Here is an 18862-nt window from a genome sequence, read left to right as displayed (position 1 = left end):
GTGAACTTTTAAAAAAAATATATATATTTTTATGAAAAAAAGGGTTAATTTCTTTTTTGGGGGATTTTTTTTTTTTAAATTAAACTTAATTTAGCTTTTTCTTTGTCCCACCAGGGGATTTGAAGCTGCGATTATGTGATCGCTTCTATAATGCTTTAATATGGAGATTGCCCATAGCAACCAATCAGAGCACACCTTTCATATCTCTGTTAGTGCTCTTGAAAAATGAAAGCTCAACTGTGATTGGTTGCCATGGACAGCAGTTTTTCTGTTAGACCGTTTTGATAAATGAGGCCCAGAGGGGGAGATTTGTAAAAACTGGTGCAATTGAAAAGTGGAGTAGTTGCCCATAGCAACCAATTAGATTGCTTCTTTTATTTTCAAAAGCGCCTCTGAAAAATGAGAACTCGAACCTGATTGGTTGCTACGGAAAACGACTCCACTGTTCCTTTGCAGTATTGTAAAGCATTATTTGTCTTTCAGGGCCTAATAGGCAGATGCTTGTGGCAGATCTGTGAGCCTTTGTTAGGCCCCTGGCTGCCATGTTAAAGTGGTATTCCCAACTGATAGAGCTGGGACCCGCACCTATATCAAGAGCAGTGGTCACCTGACCTCCCTTTTGCCTGGTTGCCCAGATTGTAGTTGGCGACTAGTGGAGAGAGGGCCACTGCGTTCAGCTTTCTCCATTCTGTTCAGTGGGAATTACGGAAATAGTCTAGTAAGCGCTGTTCTGCATTTTCCGTAACTTTCATATAACAGAATAGAGAGATCCGGCCCCTCCTCCACTAGTCCCCGCCTGGAATAGTCAGCTCGCAGCCGCCATACCGGTGCAAACGGGTGACCATTGTTCTTGATATAGGTGCAATTCCCAAAGCTGGGACCCGCATCTATCAGACATTTACGGCATATCTTGTGGATATGCTATAAATGTCTAAGTTGGGAATAACCCTCTAACCCATCGGTGCCGTGCGATCAGGGCTGTGTATAACAGCCGCGTTCCTGCCGCTGAAACAATGAAAGATCTATCCGGCACAGAACCATGACCAGCACTCGTCCGTAACGCATTTATATATGTGTTAAAGGCCCAACTGCAAGGCAAATGCGCCAATCTTAGGCTTGTGTGAAACAGGCCATAGCCGGCCACTGGAATCAGAAGAGCCGGTGTCCATATAAATACTTAAATACCCAATTTCAATGAGCATGGAGATCCAGCGTTGTCATCCTCTGCCTGCGACCTCGGTTGCTAAGCAATAGCCTGAATATAGTCAAACAAAATGTGTGGGGAAGAGAGGATCGTCGGTATAACATTAGAATCAAATATAACCTTTATTGGGTATGTATATAAAAGAGTACATAGGGAAAAATGGGTAACCCTGGGAAGTGTAGGTTGGGTATCCCCTGTCAGAGTAATAAATCTAATACCTGTTAGATTTATTTGTATTAATATTATCAAAATTACTTCATTATATTGTTTGAGATATGTATTAGATATGTTTTTAATCTTCTCTTAAATGAATGTATTGCCTCTCATCTAAGATAGGGTAAAGATGACATCATCTGGCATTCCAAACTAAGTCATTACCTTATATGGAAGTATATTTGGGTGTATGCCTATATGTACTTGGCATCATCTGATTGGTTAATGTGTATTAAGTGAAAGCATGAACCTATAAATAAAGGCTCCGTCCACAGCCAAGTTAGATTTCTGTACATCAAACCATTGTATGTGCAATCACTACCGATTGGTCATTTTTGTGAATATGAATGAATCCTGGACAAATTCTGTTATGGAGAAAAGGAACTCAAGAGTGATGGAGTTTAATCTCACACCCCTATTTTTTAGCCAACCTAAAAAGTGAATAATTGAGATCAGACCACTTCTGGTAAACGTTGCCCTAATGTGATTCACTTAGGTCAGTCAGTTGAGATGGGGGGGGGACGGGACGGGACGGGACATAAGGGCAGGAAGTGTGAGATCTGTTGATGTGAAATTAGCCCGGCTGTAAAGGTATATTATACCATGGAGGGATTGGGTGAGCGGTCCCATAAGGTCACCCTATATATTAAGATACAACCCACTGGATAACTGGAGTTCCAATATTGGAAGAAACTATATTTGAAATTAGTCGAGTGGGATTTGAGGGATATAGACAGACATAATTAAGCACTCAATGGTGTGACGTATCCTGAGTAAAACTGCAGGTCCGGTCACTGTGTTCAGTGAACCGAGTGGAGAAGACGCTGACAGGAGGTGAATAGTCCAATGTAAGCGGCTGGTGTAGATGCCGCTCCGCTGGGCTGCACTGTCAGTCCGGTCACTGAAAGCATCCCTCAATGGAAACTGTCCCTACCTAATGCCTGGGCTCGACCAGACACGCGTTTCGCCGAATGTATCCGCTTCTTCTAGGGGCGGGGACGCCGTGTAAACAGACGTCTTTTATTGGCCATCTATGATTGACATTTGTAATGGCCTATAACAGAGCTTTTAGGTAGATTGGCAGATCGAATAGCCAATCAGATGCCAGAAGCTCTGTGTGAGTAAGGATAGAGCATAGGCAATTGAATGGCATGTGCCCTGTCCACTCATCCATCGATTTAAGGATACAGAGGTAATATACACACTGATAAAGTATTCCGTTCCGTAAATTAACAATTTTACTGCCTGAAGATAGAACGATTAAAATTAATTTTATTAAGTTGTTTCATTAAAATGAGCCATCTTAGCCCCAAGTAACAATATAAACAGGCTCAGATAAGGTGGTCAGTAATAAGGAGAGGTGTGCTGATGTGATAGTATAGTTGCAAACACCAGACACCACCTCACCCCTCACGATATATTCTACTGACACACCTCACTGACTGACAGACAATCCAACGCGTTTCAGTGCCACATAAATAAGTGACACATCATCAGGGATTATCGATTCAATTCGGTATTGTGTTTGATTTCACTGTTAATTCAGCCGGCTAGCACGATTGTGTGCTTATTCAAAACCTCCCGGCGCGTGTACGACACTAATGCCTTGGCCGCACACGCGCCGGTGAAGTTCCGATCTATTTGACAGGTCCAGGCCCACCCACTGTGCTGACGTAGCTTAGGCCCCGCACCAACCCGCAGTGACCACGTCAAGGGAATGACGTTGCAGGGTGAATGCCGAGCCTCCTTACTGGCCACCAATCAGCTCTGTTACGGACGCCACAGCGTCCTGTGTTGCCATGGAGATCTAGAGGCGGATACACTCTACCATAAACGATCCAATACCGCAAAACACATGCGTCTCAGCACAAAAACAAACAACCACATAAACACACCAACTGCATCCTGAACATAGTCAGATATTGATTATCTATATTTGATGGAATACCTTTGTGATAAAAGATCCTTGCGATCCAAGTACAAAACAATCTGTTAACGCAAAACGGGGTCAAACGGAGAACCCGGACCAGCCCATAAAGCACGAACTGTAGCTATTCCATGCCCGAGACATTCAGTGTCCGGTACCAAACCGCAATAACAGTGGCAAAATTGCAGAGCCTACCAACCAGCCATCAGTCAGAGTATGACCAACATACCAGCAAACGGCATTGAATAGAAAGCGGATACAGCCATACACGGGAGTAGGTCTTCTAGATGTAAATTCTACAGGAAACACGCATAGGAGATCTGCTCATTTAGACCTTGGGGACAGATGGTCTGTAGACGGTGGATCCATTGCGCTTCTTTTTGCATGATCCTCCTATCTAAATCACCGCCTCTCATTGTCTGTCTAATGCATTCCACCCCTTGAAATTTGAGACACGAGGAGTCACCTTTATGATGCTCCCAGACATGGCGGGACACTGAGGTATCCACTTGTCGCCTAATGTCGCCAATATGCTCCCTGATCCTCCTTCTGAATTCTCGTATTGTTTTCCCTACATATTGCATTTTACAATCGCAGGTGATCAGGTACACCAAACCCATTGTTTTGCAATTAATGTAGGACCAATTTTCAAAGCTCTTCCCAGTGGTGGTGCTGGTAAATTTACTGCTACAAAATATTGACGCACAAGCCTTACAGGACCCGCATCTGTAGCTACCCTTTAAACTCTGATTTAACCAAGTACCAACTGGTTCCTGAGTATTTAGATGGCTGTGCACTAGCCGATCTTTCACATTCCGTCCACGTCTATAAGTAATCAGGGAGAACTGTCCCACAAGGTCACCAATATCGGGATCCGCTTGCAGAATACCCCAATAACGTTGTAGAATACACCGAACCTCCACATTGGCCGAGTCAAAAGTGCCAATGAATCTAGCTGTTTCCTCCTCCACTTTCTTTGGTTTCGGGTTGAGTAAATCATCCCGATTTCTGCCTAGTGCGTTCTGATACGCCTCCTTTAAAACCTGTCTTGGATATCCTCGACGCCGAAACCTATTTTCAAGTTCACATGCCGAGATCTTAAAATCGGATATAGTTGAACAGTTGCGGCGTACCCTCAGATATTGGCCCTTTGGAATACCACGTTTCAGGTTTAAAGGGTGACAGCTTTCCCATCTCAATAGACTGTTTGTGGCAGTAGATTTTCTATACATATTGGTCTGTATAGCTCCTGAAGGTGTCTTTTGGATTAACACATCGAGAAATGTAATCTTATTCTCATTAATCTCGTGTGTGAAAAAAAGGCCTAAATTGTTCACATTCAGGACTTCCACAAACTCAACGAACTCGGCCTTAGTTCCCTTCCACAATATCAAAATATCGTCTATGAAACGAATCCATAGGAGGATACAAGAGGTCCATTTTTCCATTATTTCCGTGAAGACACACTCTTTTTCCCACCAACCCAGATATAGGTTGGCATATGTGGGAGCACAAGGACTCCCCATAGCAACCCCTTTGAGCTGGTGGTAGATCTTTTGATCGAATAAAAAGAAATTGTGCTCCAAAATGAATCTCAATAAAAAGATCACAAATTCATTGTGGGCCTTAAAGTGTGTACCCTTTCCTCTCAAAAAATATTCTATGGCACAACATCCGAGCTCATGGGGAATCGAGCTGTACAATGCTTCCACATCCAATGAAGCAAGGAGCACATCCTGATCAAGACGGATGCCCTCCAATTTCCTAAGGGCATCCATCGTATCCCTCACATATGAGGGTAATGATAACACAAAGGATCTCAATATCTGATCCAAATATACACTCGCATTTTGCGTCAGACTGTCTATCCCAGATACAATTGGGCGACCTTTAAGGGGGGCCGTCCCCTTGTGGACTTTAGGTAAACTATAGAATGTTGCAACCTGCGGGAACTCAATGAACATAAATTTGAATTCTTTCTCACTGATCAATTTGAGATTTTTAGCTGGGTCAAGGATATCCCTAAGCTGATTCTTGAAAATCCTAGTAGGGTCAGACTCCAAGACCCTATAGCACTGTTGGTCATGCAGGATATGAAGACACATTTTCTTATAGCGGCTGCGATCCATGACCACGATGTTGCCACCTTTATCAGATGGCTTTATGACAATCGTGTCATCTGATTCAAGGGATCGCAGACCCGCCATTTCCTCCTTGGTTGTGTTAAAATTACCAATCTTCGAGTCATCAAGTGACCTGAGCTGGTCTTCAACAACCTTTACAAAGACATCTATGGGTGTATTGTCATTTAAGGGTGCAAATTTGGTAGAAGGCGCCCTCAGGTTAGTAAATGGACCCTCACCAATATCTCTATGGCCTTCCTCCCACAGTCCCTCCAGTAATCTGAGGTCTGGCAGATCATCCTCCACTATTCCCAATTCAAGACATTTACGTCGATCATGAGTCTTGAAAATTTTTTTCCATTTTAATTTTAGTGCGGCCAAGGCATTAGTGTCGTACACGCGCCGGGAGGTTTTGAATAAGCACACAATCGTGCTAGCCGGCTGAATTAACAGTGAAATCAAACACAATACCGAATTGAATCGATAATCCCTGATGATGTGTCACTTATTTATGTGGCACTGAAACGCGTTGGATTGTCTGTCAGTCAGTGAGGTGTGTCAGTAGAATATATCGTGAGGGGTGAGGTGGTGCTTGGTGTTTGCAACTATACTATCACATCAGCACACCTCTCCTTATTACTGACCACCTTATCTGAGCCTGTTTATATTGTTACTTGGGGCTAAGATGGCTCATTTTAATGAAACAACTTAATAAAATTAATTTTAATCGTTCTATCTTCAGGCAGTAAAAAAGGATACAGAGGTAGGCCCCATGCACACGACAGTAAAAAACCTCCGTTTTTGCGGACCGCAATTGCGGTCCGCAAAAACGGAGCCATTCACTTTCATTGAACACTGACACCTTTCCGTAGCACTACGGAAGGGTGTCAGTGCCGTGGAAATGTTCCGGGAATTATGGAACATGTCCGTTCTTTCGCATTTTGCGGGCCGTGCTCCCATACTTTGTATGGGAGCACGGCCCGAAAATGCGGCTGTCAGTCAGCGGCCGGCCGTGCCCGCAATCGCGGGCCGTGATTGTGGGCACGGTCGTGTGCATGGGGCCTAAGACCTCATGCACACGACAGTATCCACAAATACTGACCATAAATACGGTTCCGTATTGCTTTATAGTCATCAGCAACGTACCTATTTCTGCTGAATGGTATCCGCAAATACGGTCCGTAATGCATCCGTATATACGGATCCGCAAAAAAAGAGGCTTGGTTGATGGGAAATCCCCTTTGTGTCGCTTAGCAACACTTCTGTATTTGCGGATGGCTATCCGTATTTGCGTACGCACCTCCGTAGCTATCCGCAATTTTGGCTTCCCCCATAGACTTCTATGGAGGAGTCCATGCCGCAATTGCGGCCCAAGAACGGACATGCTGCATAATTCCCGGCACAGTTCTGCGGCACGGACACTCATCCGTCGCGATACGGAAGGGTGTCCGCGTTCAATGGAAGTGAATGGGTCAGTTTTTTTTTTTTTTACGGTCGTGTGCATGGGGCCTACGTCTGCATTTTTTTATATAGTGAAAGGATATGTTTCTATTTTTATATTATACCATGAATTATTAGGCCTCATGCACATGACCGTAGCCATGTGCACGGCCGTGATTTTCGGATCGGCCGGGGGCGGAGTTTCACCCGCAAGCCGCCCGAAAATCGCGGGCCGTGCACATGGCCGCGGCCATTATTTGCTATGAGCCTGGACTGCAGAACACGGCCGTAATAAGACTTGCCTGTTCTTTCTGCGGTCCGGCCTCCTGGGCCATGCACGGACCGTGGAAACCATAGGAATGAATGGGGCCGCAATTCTCCCGTAGATTTTCGGGGGAATTGCGGCCGCAAAAGCACGTTCGTGTGTATGGGGCCTTAGGCCTCATGCACACGACCGTAAAAACTCCCGTTATTACGGGTCGTAATTACGACCCGTAATAACGGGCTCATAGACTTCTATTGGCCACGGGTACCTTCCCATTTTCTTACGGGAAGGTGCCCGTGCCGTTGAAAAAGATAGAACAAGTCCTATTTCAGGCCGTAATAACGGCACGGGCAGCCCATAGAAGTCTACGGAGCTCCCGTAATGACGGGTGGCTACATGTGTGCACCCGTCATTACGGCAGCGTTGCTAGGCGACGTCAGTAAATAGTCACTGTCCAGTGTGCTGAAAGAGTTAACTGATCGGCAGTAACTCTTTCAGCACCCTGGACAGTGAATTCCGATCAGAATATAGAGCAACCTGTAAAAAAAATTCGTTCATACTTACCGAGAACTTCCTGCTTCCTCCAGTCCGGTCTCCCGCCCGTTGCCTTGGTGACGCGTCCCTCTCGACATCCGGCCCGACATTCCTGGATGACGTTTCAGCCCATGTGACCGCTGCAGCCAATCACAGGCCAATCACATGCTGCAGCGGTCACATGGACTGCCGCGTCATCCAGGGATGTCGGGCTGGATGTGAAGAGAGGGACGCGTCACCAAGACAACGGCCGGGTAAGTATGAATTTCTTTAACTTTTATTACAGAAAGGGCTGTCCCTTCTCTCTATCCTGCACTGATAGAGAGAAGGGCTGCCGATTAGTGCAGTGCTATTTTGCCGCCAAAAACGTGCCCGTAAATACGGGTGGAATACGGGTGACACCGGACCCATATTTACGGGCACGGGTTCGTAAATACTGGTGCAAAACGGGTCGAATACGTGTGACACCGGACCCGTATTTACGCCAGTATTTACGGGTGGGAAAAAATACGGTCGTGTGCATGAGGCCTTAGTGTTTACTAGTTAAAGTACCCATATTCTGCTCATTTAATAATACCTGGAACAATATAGTTGTTTGTATTATATTGTACTCAATAAGTACTTTTAATAGTTATTAGTCTTTTAAATCTTTTTGAGGATATATTAGAAGGCATCTGGATACAAACATGGTACTTATTTTTATTTTTAACATTTTACATACGTGTGCAAATTGCAATAGCATAGGACATCGAGTCATCAAAGCTGAAAAGAGAGTCCAATAGGTGACTCTTGGGAAAAAGTGAATCTAGAGTGGTGTGAGTGAATTAAATGCTTATTGGCATTAAAAGTCGAATTATGAGATGCCATTCTTGTACTAAAATGTAGTCCTGTCATATTGTATAAGAATTGCCAAAGAGCATTTACAAGAAGCACCCAAAATTGAAGGTTTCGTTCAAACCTCTTGGATACAAACTATTCATCTCTGTTCTCAAGAGCGCATTGTCCAGGTCTCCCCTTCGTATGCCCAGATTTAAATGACAGATCGCCCATCCCTTGAGATCTTTCAGGTTGGAATTATGTTTAACCTTAAAGTGTTTCGCAACGAGGGATGGTTGGAAGATTTTTCCACTTCGTTTTAATTCTATTAGGCTGGCTTCACACAAGCATGTTCGCTCCGTAATTGACGGACGTATTTCGGCCGCAAGTCCCGGACCGAACACAGTGCAGGGAGCCGTGCTCCTAGCATCATAGTTATGTACGACGCTAGGAGTCCCTGCCTCTCCGTGGAACTGCTGTCCCGTACTGAAAACATGATTACAGTACGGGACAGTTGACCCGCAGCGAGGCAGGGACTCCTAGCATCGTACATAACTATGATGCTAGGAGCCCGGCTCCCTGCACTGTGTTCGGTCCGGGACTTGCGACCGAAATATGTTCCGTCCTTTACGGACCGAACATGATCGTGTGAATCCAGCCTTAACGTTGTCATAATTTTTAATGTTGTTCATATGTTCACGTATTCTGACTCCCATCTCTCGACTTGTCTTACCAATGTAATACATTCCACATGAACTTTGTAAGCAGTAAACAACTCCTGTTGTGGTGCAGCTCATATGTCCTTTTATATGGTAGGTATTTCCTGAGTTCTCCTCAAATTATTTATTCTTAATCAAAACTCTACAAGCCGTGCAGAGACCGCATGGAAAGAACCCTAAGTATTGAGTCTATTGTTGGCGTCTCTAGAGAAGTGAGTGACTCCTTACAATATGACTACCTATGGTGGTGCCCTTTCTGTAGCTGATGACGCTCTCTCATTCAGGTGCTTTTTTAGACCTATGTCTGTTAGTAAAATACCCCAATGACTATTTATGATTTGATTCATCTCGTTCCATTGGTCCTGATAGGTGGTAATAAATCGAGTTGTGTTATCCTTTGTTTTTTCTTTTACTAACAGAAGTTTTATTCCATCTGTGCACAGCGCATTTTTATGCGCCCAGAATAATGGCGATCCAGCCCCCGTGTTTTGAGGCGTTTCTTGGGGCGTTTGTAGCCTGAAAAACGGCCAAAAATAAGCCATGTGAACATACCCTTACTGTTTAGAGACCTGCAGGTCACATGACCGCAGGTCCTAGAACAGCAGCAAAACTCTAAAGAGAAGACTGAGATGAGCTGCTAGGTAAGTTTAAGGGGGTGGATTTGTTTAAGGGGTCTGTATTTAGGGGGTTTGTATTTGGGTCGGGTTTGGGGTCTGTATCTAGGGGGCCTTGTCTGGGGTCTGTATTTGTTTAAAGAGGCTCTGTCACCAGATTTTCAAACCCCTATCTCGTATTGCAGCAGATCGGCGCTGCAATGTAGATAACAGTAAAGTTTTTTTGTTTTTTTTTAAACGAGCATTTTTGCCAAGTTATGACCATTTTTATATTTATGCAAATGAGCCTTTCTTAAGTACAACTGGGCGTGTTTAAAGTTATGTCCAACTGGGCGTGTATTGTGTGTGTAACATCTGGGCGTTTTTACTTGTTTTACTAGCTGGGCGTTGTGAATAGAAGCATCATCCACTTCTCTTCAGAACGCCCAGCTTCTGGCAGTGCAGACACAGCGTGTTCTCGAGAGATCACGCTGTGACGTCACTCACTTCCTGCCCCAGGTCCTGCATCGTGTCGGACGAGCGAGGACACATCGGCACCAGAGGCTACATCGACTTACCTGCAAACGCCGATGCTGCTGCAGAATCAGGGGGACTGTATTAGTTTATGGGGTCAGGTCTGGGATCATTATTAGTTTAGGGGGGTCAGGTCTGGGTCTGTATTTAGGGGTCTAGTCCGAGGTCTCTATTTAGGGTGCTTGTTCTGGGGTTTGTATTTATTTAGGGTGTTTATTTATGGGGGTCTGGTCTGGGAACTGCAATAGTTTAGAAGGTCTGTATGTATTCTAGGATCTGGTCTGTGGTCAGAATTTATTAGTCTGAGTAAAAGGGATGGTCCGGGCACATGGATATGTCATCAGTATGAAAAACCGGTCCTTGCCCAGCCAACCCCATATGTTTCTATAGAGGCTGGAAATTGCTTCAGAAGCGAGGGGCAAAGATGTCTCATCAGGAGAAGTCGCCATAACGGGCTACAGTCTCTTTTTAAACTCTGGGAGGTTTGTTGTTAGTTGACCATAAATAAAATTTAAGTCTGATTATTGGGAACCCTTCCCAGGCTTGTGTCTGGTTGTTTCTTTGTTCCGCATTTACCATTATGGACACTGACCACCAATGTGGGAACAGGACATAGAATGTAATATGTGGACCTGGGATGGACTCAAGGGCCACACCTTAGGCTCCTGTAATGTGTTGGGGTGACCACCTTAGCTCTATTAGATACTATGAAGTTTCATAAAGAGGCTCAGATACACTGCTACTTGATGGACACTGACTTCTTTATTCATTTCATTTAAGGTCTTAATTGTCATAGTTCTCATTAGAAGTCAGGGCAATAGTCTTAAATGTGGCCCTGATGATGATGAAGATGGGCCCTTGACTCAACGAAGAGTCGTCCTCCAGCAATCAGCAGATGAAAAACTCCAGTGAAGGAAACCTCTAGGGAACCACGGCTGAAGGACTGCCCTTGCCTTGGGCTGTGGAGGGAAATTATGGCATGTTCCGTAGAGGAAGGATGATGCAGCAAATATATAACTTGTTCCATGAATATATCTTACTGCGGAAAGTCTAGGAAATATCCTCTTTGGTGAGAACAGAGACCGAGCCCGGAATCTGCCTCTGGATGCAGAAGAAATATCACTTGTTCCATGAATATATCTTACTGCGTGAAGTCTAGGAAATATCATCCTCTTTGGTGAGAACAGAGACCGAGCCCGGAATCTGCTTCTGGATGCAGTAGAAATATCACTTGTTCCATGAATAGATCTTACTGCGTGAAGTCTAGAAAAAGTAATCGAGTTTGGTGAGAGCAGAGACCGAGCCCGGAATCTGCCTCTGGATGCAGTAGATAAATCACTTGTTCCTTGATTATATCTTACTGCGGAAAGTCTGATAAATGTCATTCTTGTTGTTGAGAACAGAGACCGAGACCGGAATCTGCCTCTGGATGCAGTAGATAAATCACTTGTTTTATGAATATATCTTACTATGGAAAGTCTGATAAATGTCATTCTTGTTGAGAACAGAGACTGAGCCCGGAATCTGCCTCTGGATGCAGTAGAAATATCACTTGTTTCATGAATATATCTTACTGCTGGAAGTCTAAGAAATATCATCCTCTTTGGTGAGAACAGAGACCGAGCCCGGAATCTGCCTCTTCTTTCTGAAGCACAGGTCATCTGATCCTAACATAGAGACCTCTGGTGACATAAAGGATCCTGGTTTGTCTCATTGGTTGGGTCATGTCTGGTTGTAGGTCAGGGCAATGTCTTGGCCCATCATAGACTCTACATGTCTTCCTTGAAAGACATGCAGTCACTAATTGACCTTTTTCGGAAAGCCTGTGAACCAGCCATTCTGCAGGCAGGATATTAGATGGTCTCTCATCATCTGCTGCTGGTAAATTGCTGTGGGTTCACCATCTGCTGCCAGTAACTCAAAGGCGAATGCAATAGCGAATACTCCACAGTCATAGCTGTTCCTCTGCTGATCCACTTTTAGAAATCTCAGGTGATTCAGGGGCTCATCGACCATTACACTGTAGATATTACGAATCTGCTCACAAATCAGTGGAGGCAAATTGTTGGTGTTGAAGCTGTCAGCCACCAGGATCTCGCCATTTTTGAAGCAGGTTGTCAGCCAGTGCTCCCTCTCCTCATCATAGTGGATTTGCACAGCCTTAGTTATTACGCAGTAACCTGGCACTAGAAGAGCCAGCGGGGGTCTGCAGGCCATCGAAGTCTGGAAATTGACACTGCAGGAGCTCTTGGGCCATGGTGATGATGTCATCGTCCAGCATGCCACTTTCCCCTTTGCTCTTCAGGGTGTATAAGTGCTCTGGAGACAGGTTGTTCATGTTCTGCTGCCTCCAGGGATTAGGCATCTCCACTTGTGGTGCACCCAGCTCCAGGCTTCCTAGATCATTAGTAGATGGGTAAGAAATGTCTTCTACTTTAGCTCTTTTGGCTGGGGGCATTGTCCCGGGCTGATCGTCCTTGGAGCTTGGCGCTTTTCTCTCACGACTGACTTTAGGAGCTTCACCAGATGCCTTCTTGTCCAATATTTTAAGAGTCTCAAGATTTAAAAAGGAGACATCACCCTTCACTGCTGCGTCTCGTTTTGGAAGATTCTTTATATTGGTTCGTCGCTCTCTGTTCTTTTGTCTTTTTTTAGCAGTTGGTGACTGGTGGACAAGAAATGGCTTCACAACATCAATGTCCCGGGGTCTTTTATGGGGGTGCTTCTCACTTTTGTCTCCTAGGGACAGGTCTTGTGGTTGGGAGAGCTTCTCACTTTTGTCTCCTAGAGACAGGTCTTGTGGTATAAGAAGCCCCTCATGTACATCACGTACACATCTTTGATTATAAGAAAAATCTCCACTTTCTGCAATGGTGGAAGTTGAGTCAATGTCTCCTACTATGTAGGTTGGTGTCTTCTCACCTGTGTCTTGGCTGATGACGTGGTCTTTACATCTTTTTAGAGCAACTGACCTGAAGAAGCTCCTGGCCTGGGTCATGATGGTTGATTTCTTGGCCAGGAAGCTGGAATTCCTAATCAGTGTTCTCCACTTTCGATAGAATTTCCTCAATGGGGTCAGAAGGAAGGAGCCAATAGTCATGCAGGATGAGAGAGTGGTGACCAGCAGCCGCTTGCCACCATAGTGGCGCCCACGGCGACGCACACAATATATCACTTTCTTTATTCTTCTTTCTGAAGTTGTATCCAACATGGAGTCACATCCTCTGGATATAGCTGCAGTTACATCAATGATATGACCGTACTCTGCACTCAGACCTGACATAGACATTGGTCTCACTGTGATGTCATACAGTGACATCACAGCTCTAAGCCCAGTTATATAACATTCCATGTAGATTGTGACATCAGCTTGTGATTTTACCAGCTCTTCCATGATGTGGAGACAAATTGTTTTAACCCCTTAATGACCAGAGAATCTTATGTGTTATTGAACTAACATATATATGTGGTTTTTGTCTATTTAATGGTTGTATTTTTAATGACTAAAGCGATTTTTACCTTATTTTTCATGACATATAGGACTTTGTTTCTGCAGCATTTTCTACACTTAACTTGTATTTTAGTTTTTTTTTTTTTTTCGTTTTCTGATATGTACTACTGAATCTTTTTTTTGGGGGGGGGGGGGGGTTTCTGTTATTCAAAAACGTAGGGGTTTAGATCTATATATTATATTAAACACATTGATCCTTTTTAAAAAGAAGATGTCAAGCTTCTGAGGTGTGCATTGTGAGGTTCTGCAGCACCTGAGCACAGTACTACATGCACACTGCAGCTGCTGCAGTACCTCTTTTCAAAGAGTAAATGGGAGATTTCTGTTCATGATTGATTGCCTCATTCTTTAAAAAAAAAAAAAAGGGCTGCTGCAGCTGAGGTGTGCATTATTATGTTCTGCAGCAGCTTAGTTTTATATTATGATGTTCCTCAGCGGCTGAGATGTGTATGATGATGTTCTGCAGCAGCTGAGGTGTGTATTATGATGCTCTGCAGTAGTTGAGGTTTGTATTTTGATGTCCTGTAGCAGCTGAGTTTTATATCATAATGTTCTGCAGCAGTTGAGGTTTCTATTTTGACATTCTGCAGCAGATGGAGATTAGTATGAGGTTCTGCAGCCCCTGATGTTTGTATTATGATGTTCTGCAACAGCTGAGGTTTGTATTTTGATATTCTGCAGCAGCTGAGGTGTATTAGGAGGTTCTGCAGCAGCTGAGGTTTGTATTTTGATTTGCAAATGCCTGATAGGTGAGGTTTTGTCTGGGACCCCCACCTATGAATGGGGCCCCAGACCCACATCAGCAGCCGACTTTTCCCCATTTAAAGCCATGGAGAGGTGGCTGCACTTGCGCGCTTCTCTCTCTATTACGGAAGGAGTCAGGAATTAGTGTTTGAAATTGATGGCATACCTTCCAACCATCCCGGATTCAGCGGGACAGTCCCGGATTTTGGGCGGTGTCCTGGGCGGCCGGTGGTATGTCTCAGACTTCCGGTGTTAACTGTATCTGCGTCCTGAGGACGCAGATAATGTTGAGCCCAATGCTGAAGCAGGGAATCGTCAGCTCCATGCTTCAGCATTAGTACAGAGGATTTAAGCACTGAGCCCAGGGAAGCCCTTGACGTCACTGTCCATATATGGACAGTGTCGTCAGTAGCTCCTCCTGCAGCGGAATACCCTGCCAGAGCATTGACAACACTCTGGCCGGTGATTCCACTCATAGAGGGAATTTCTGATGTCACTGTTCATATATGCATAGTGAAGTCAGGGGCTCCTCCTGGAGAAGAATCCCAGAACGCAGCATGGGTAGCGGTATCTACAGGAGAGTGACACTATCTTTAAGGGAGTGTGGCACTATCTACATGGGCACTGTGGCATTATACTGTATGAGGGCAGCTAAGGGCATTATAGTCTATGGTTGCAGCTATTGGGGCATTATACTGTATGGGGAAGCTATAAGGGCATTATACTGTATGGGCAGCTGTGGGAGCATTATAGTGTATGGTGGCAACCAAGGGGGCATTATACTGTATGGGGGCATTATACTGTATGGGCAGCAGTGGGGGCATTATAGTGTATGGTGGCAGCTAAGGGTGCATTATACTTTTTTTGTTCAGCTATGGGGGCATTATACGGTATGGGTTAGCTATTGGGGCATTAAGCTGTATGGGGTAGCTATGGGGCATTATACTGTATGGGGGCAGCCATGGGGGGCATTATGCTGTATGAGGGCAGCGCAGCTATGGTGCATTATGGCATTATGTTGTATGGGGGAATTTGTTTGGGCATTATACTACATAGGGGCATCTGTGTGGGCATTATACTGAATAGGGCATCTGTGCGCATTATACTGCAAGGGGGCATCTGTGTGGGCTTTATACTGTATCGGGCATTTATGTTTGCTTTATACTGTATGGGTGCATCTATGGGGGCATTATACTGTATGGTGGCAGCTATGGGGGCATTATACTGTATGGGGCAGCTGTGGGGGCATTATACTGTATGGGAGCAGCTATGGGGCATTATACTGTATGGGGCACCTATTTGGAATCATACTGTGTGGGAGGCACTATAGGAGAATGATGCTGTGTGGGCTGAACCGGGGGTCTATGTGCGGAATCAGTGGTGTGGCTTAAAAGGAAAAAAACTTTTCCCTCTTTGCGTTTGTAAAGGATCTGCATGACACAGCTTCTGTGTCGACGCCCGTGGTTACTCACTCTGCACCTGCTCCCTAAGTCTGGTCGAGTGACCCCTTCTTAAACCAATCAGTCGGGGAGGCTGAGGAGTGGGAGAGCCTATCACAGCCTGGCCAGACGGAGCTAGCTCCCGCCCTCTGTCTATTTATACCTTCACTTCCTGCTCCTCCTTTGCCTGTGATTCTTTCAGTCTGTTTCCTTGTTTCCTGGCTCTGCTGCTGCTGCTTACTACTTGTCTTCTGCTTCATATTGACCCTGGCCTTGACTGACTATTCTCCTGCTCTGCGTTTTGTACCTCGTCCACTCCTGGTTTGACTCGGCTCGTTCACTATTCTCCTGCTCTGCGTTTTGTACCTCGTCCACTCCTGGTCTGACTCGGCTCGTTCACTATTCTTGTTGCTCACGGGGTTGCCGTGGGCAACAGCCCCATTTCCCTTAGCTTCTGTGTACCCTTGTCTGTTTGTCTGTCGTGCACTTAGTGAGCGTAGGGACCGTCGCCCAGTTGTACGCCGTCGCTTAGGACGGGCCGTTGCAAGTAGGCAGGGACTGAGTGGCGGGTAGATTAGGGCTCACCTGTCTGTCTCCCTACCCCGCCATTACATAATCACAGGCCCATATACCTTTTCTACCCTGGTCCCTGTCTCAACTATGGACCCCCTTGAGACCCTGGCTCAGCAAATGCAGGGCCTCTCCCTACAGGTCCAAGCCCTGGCTCAGAGCGGCAACCAGCAAGATGCTACCCTGGTAGTGCCCCCCAACTCACCTCTTGAACCCCACCTCAAGTTGCCTGACCGGTTCTCAGGGGACCGGAAGACTTTTTTCTTCTTTCGGGAGAGTTGTAGGCTCCATTTCCATCTAAAGCCCCACTCCTCAGGTTCCGAGAGCCAGCGAGTGGGTATAATTATGTCCCGGCTCCAGGACGGGCCCCAAGAATGGGCCTTCTCCTTGGCTCCCGACGCCCCTGAACTTTCCTCTGTTGACCTTTTTTTTTTTCTGCTCTCGGGCTCATTTATGACGAGACTGACAAGACTGCCTTTGCCGAGAGTCAGCTGGTGACCTTACGTCAGGGTAAGAGACCCGTTGAGGAGTACTGTTCGGACTTTAGGAAGTGGTGTGTAGCTTCTCGGTGGAATGACCCTGCCTTGAGGTGCCAGTTTAGATTGGGTCTGTCGAACGCCCTGAAGGACCTGTTAGTTAGCTACCCCTCTTCTGACTCTCTAGATCAGGTTATGGCTTTAGCGGTACGACTTGACCGACGTCTCAGGGAACGACGACTTGAACGTTTTTGTGCCTTCTCCTCTGGCTCCCCCATGATGGCTCCCGAAGTTCCGTTGCTTCGTTCTTCCACGGAAATCTCGGATGAACCAATGCAACTCGGGGCCTCCGTGTCTCTCCAACAAGGTAGAGACTTCCGCAGGAAGAATGGTCTCTGCTTCTACTGTAGGGAGGACAAGCATCAAGTGAACAACTGTCCTAGGCGTAAGAATAAGCAGCCGGAAGAACTTCCGCGCCTAAGTGATCATCGGGGAGGTCACTTGGGCGCACAGGTATTTCCCGTAAATATGAAACCTAATAAGATCTTGCTTCCCTTTCAGTCTCTTTTGGTGGTAGGTCTGCTACCGACAGTGCCTTCGTGGATTCAGGGTCCTCTACTAATATTATGTCTGTGGAATTTGCTATGCCTCTAGCTATGCCTTTGATTGATTTGCCTAAACCTGTCCCGGTAGTGGGTATCGACTCCACTCCTCTTGCTAATGGTTATTTTACACAGCATACCCCTGTTTTTGAACTCCTTGTTGGCTCCATGCATTTGGAGCAGTGCTCTGTACTGGTTATGCAGGGATTATCGTCCGATTTGGTTTTAGGCCTTCCCTGGTTGCAGTTGCATAATCCCACGTTTAACTGGAATACTGGGGATCTTACCAAATGGGGTAATGAATGCATGACGTCATGTTTTTCTGTTAATTTTATTTCTCTCCCTGAGGAGGTGAACACGCTACCTGAGTTTATTCAGGACTTCGCTGATGTTTTCTCTAAGGAGGCCTCCGAAGTGTTACCTCCTCATAGAGAATACGATTGCGCAATCGATTTGGTACCAGGAGCTAAGCTCCCTAAGGGTAGGATATTTAATCTCTCTTGTCCCGAACGTGAAGCCATGAGAGAGTATATCCAGGAATGCCTGGCCAAGGGTTACATTCGCCCCTCTACTTCGCCGGTAGGTGCTGGCTTCTTCTTCGTAGGGAAGAAGGATAGTGGTCTTAGGCCTTGCATTGATTACCGAAACTTGAATAAGGTCACTGTAAGGAACCAGTATCCCCTTCCTTTGATTCCTGATCTCTTCAATCAGGTTCAGGGGGCCCAATGGCTCTCTAAGTTTGATCTACGGGGGGGCTTATAACCTTATCCGCATCAAAGAGGGGGATGAGTGTAAGACTGCGTTTAACACGCCCGAAGGTCATTTCGAATACCTCGTCATGCCCTTTGGGTTGTGTAATGCTCCCGCGGTCTTCCAGAATTTCATAAATGAGATTTTAAGAGACTACCTGGGGGTATTTCTTGTAGTGTACCTTGATGACATACTTGTGTTTTCCAAGAACTGGCCCTCCCACATTGAGCATGTCAGGAAGGTGCTCCAGGCCCTTCGGGAAAACAAGCTGTTTGCTAAAACCGAAAAATGTGTGTTTGGGGTGCAGGAGATACCATTTTTGGGTCAAATCCTCACTCCTCATGAATTCCGCATGACCCTGCCAAGGTTCAGGCTGTGGCGGAATGGGTCCAACCTGCCTCC

Source organism: Rhinoderma darwinii, chromosome 2, assembly GCF_050947455.1.
Source record: "Rhinoderma darwinii isolate aRhiDar2 chromosome 2, aRhiDar2.hap1, whole genome shotgun sequence".
Classification (NCBI taxonomy): Eukaryota; Metazoa; Chordata; class Amphibia; order Anura; family Rhinodermatidae; genus Rhinoderma; species Rhinoderma darwinii.
This window is presented reverse-complemented; position numbering follows the sequence as displayed.